Source organism: Euprymna scolopes, chromosome 4 (genome assembly GCF_053919585.1).
Source record: "Euprymna scolopes isolate OS-2025 chromosome 4, ASM5391958v1, whole genome shotgun sequence".
Taxonomy (NCBI): domain Eukaryota; kingdom Metazoa; phylum Mollusca; class Cephalopoda; order Sepiida; family Sepiolidae; genus Euprymna; species Euprymna scolopes.
This window is the reverse complement of record NC_136485.1, coordinates 154,949,250-154,951,120: the sequence shown is the minus strand read 5'-3', so window position 1 is coordinate 154,951,120 and position 1,871 is coordinate 154,949,250. Positions and strand designations below refer to the sequence as shown.

At 36.3% G+C, this 1,871-nt stretch overlaps 1 pseudogene; it reads left to right on the top strand.

Annotated features, from left to right (window-relative positions):
* The first annotated feature begins 388 nt into the window (after positions 1 to 388).
* LOC145273767 (5S ribosomal RNA) lies at positions 389 to 507 on the top strand (annotated as a pseudogene).
* Positions 508 to 1,871: the final 1,364 nt, after the last annotated feature.

The window sequence follows — 1,871 nt, the reverse complement described above, 5'->3', positions numbered from 1 at the left end:
AGAAAATTTTTTTTTAATAGAATATATTTGTTGTTTTCACGTCGGTTTCTATTTAACCCATAGTTGGGACCCTAACAGGTACTACCACTCCGGGTCAGAGTCGACCTGGGAGCAATGGTAATTAAAGGGTGGCTCCACACTCCCCAAAGCCCACAAGCTGGGGCCTCACCACTGGATATAGTTTAAGGTCATATCCAGGACTCCCATTGAGGGACTTTTACCCTCTGCAGGGGGGTAGTCGGCGTATTCTAACGCCCCACCGACAGGGCCATAAATACTTAGGATATTGTTAAAATATATAAAAGCATAGGCAAATTGTTTTTAATATCAGCATAAAACACTCCTAAATAAATAAATGATATATGTTTAATATATCCCTGGGGGTGGGGAATACGGCATAATCACGTTGACACACCGGTTCCCGTCAGATCACCGAAGTTAAGCAACGTTGAGCCTGGGCATTACTAAAATGGGTGACCAATTTGGGAAGTCTAGGTGTTGTATGTAGGAGGACGTCGACACCTCCCTGTAAAAAGTGGCAAAAACCTAATGTCGTCATCTTCCCTAACGGGGATATACATGCGACTGGAGGAAGCCGGTTAAACCCTGAATAGGATTGGTGCTGACTGCACACACTATCCCTGGGGGAATATAATCAGTATAAATTAATCAGATGAGATGAGACTCAACACACAGAGTAAGTTATAACAATTTTATTTTATGTAACAAATGCTATTGATACTCGAATGTATCTTGAATGCTGGAGTATCGAGATTATCTTACCCTCTTCCATTGGTTACCGTTTGCCAGCGTCCTTTATAGACTGAGTAATCTATTCTCAGGAGAGTGTCAGGATCTTCCACCATATCAATGTTAAAATCTATCTATATATCTATAAAATTGAGAATGTGTGTGGGTGAGAGCACTTCTCAACCTATATACTCAACGAATCTACAGACTTGAAATTTGGTATATAGGTTATTCAGACATGTGGAAAACTGCTTAATAGTCTTTCATCCAGAAAAAAGGGCTGCTAAAGAGTCAACATTTAAAAATTGGAACGTGGATTACGTCGGATTTGTCTCTGCTTGCTAACCGTTTCACGATTGCGCATGCGTCAATGGTTCACATTAAAGATTCCTTATGTTAAATATAAGTCGATTTGAAAACAGTTTTTTAAAAAGTGTGTCAAGCTGGCGGAATGGCTATCATACTCAACTCACTGTCTTTGGATTTCGGTTTCAATCTCAGCTCAAGTATTTTTCTTTTTACTTACAAGAAGTGGACTGTTAAAAAAAGCAACATAATACTAGCTTGTACATGTCTCAGTTTCTGTATGAATTAAAATATAATATGTATGCGTATTTTACGACCGGGCAACGCCGGACGGACGGCTGGTATTAAATAAGATGATACCTTCAAATAATATAAAATGCTATCACATAAAAAAAAAGAATTTCTAATTAAATACATTAGATAAATTGTGTAATGCACTGTTATTTTTTTAGTTGCTGTCTACTGGAAATTGGTAAGGCATGGTTCAGAAAACATAAAAGTAGAAATATTATATCATAAATTCAAAGTTTTTATAGATAACGGCTCTTAAAATGAATATCTAAAAATATCAATATTCTCATTCAGTAAAAGATACGCAACATCATGATAAATTATAGAATGACCTAATGGCAACAATTATATATTATGCTTATATAAGTATATCTTAGGTGCATGTGATAAATGACAGTGCATATATATGTGTGTGTGTGTGTGTGTGTGTGTGTGTATGTGCGTGTGTGTGTATGTATACACATATGTACGTATATATATGTATGTAGATGTGTATATATAAATGTATATATATGTGCATCTAT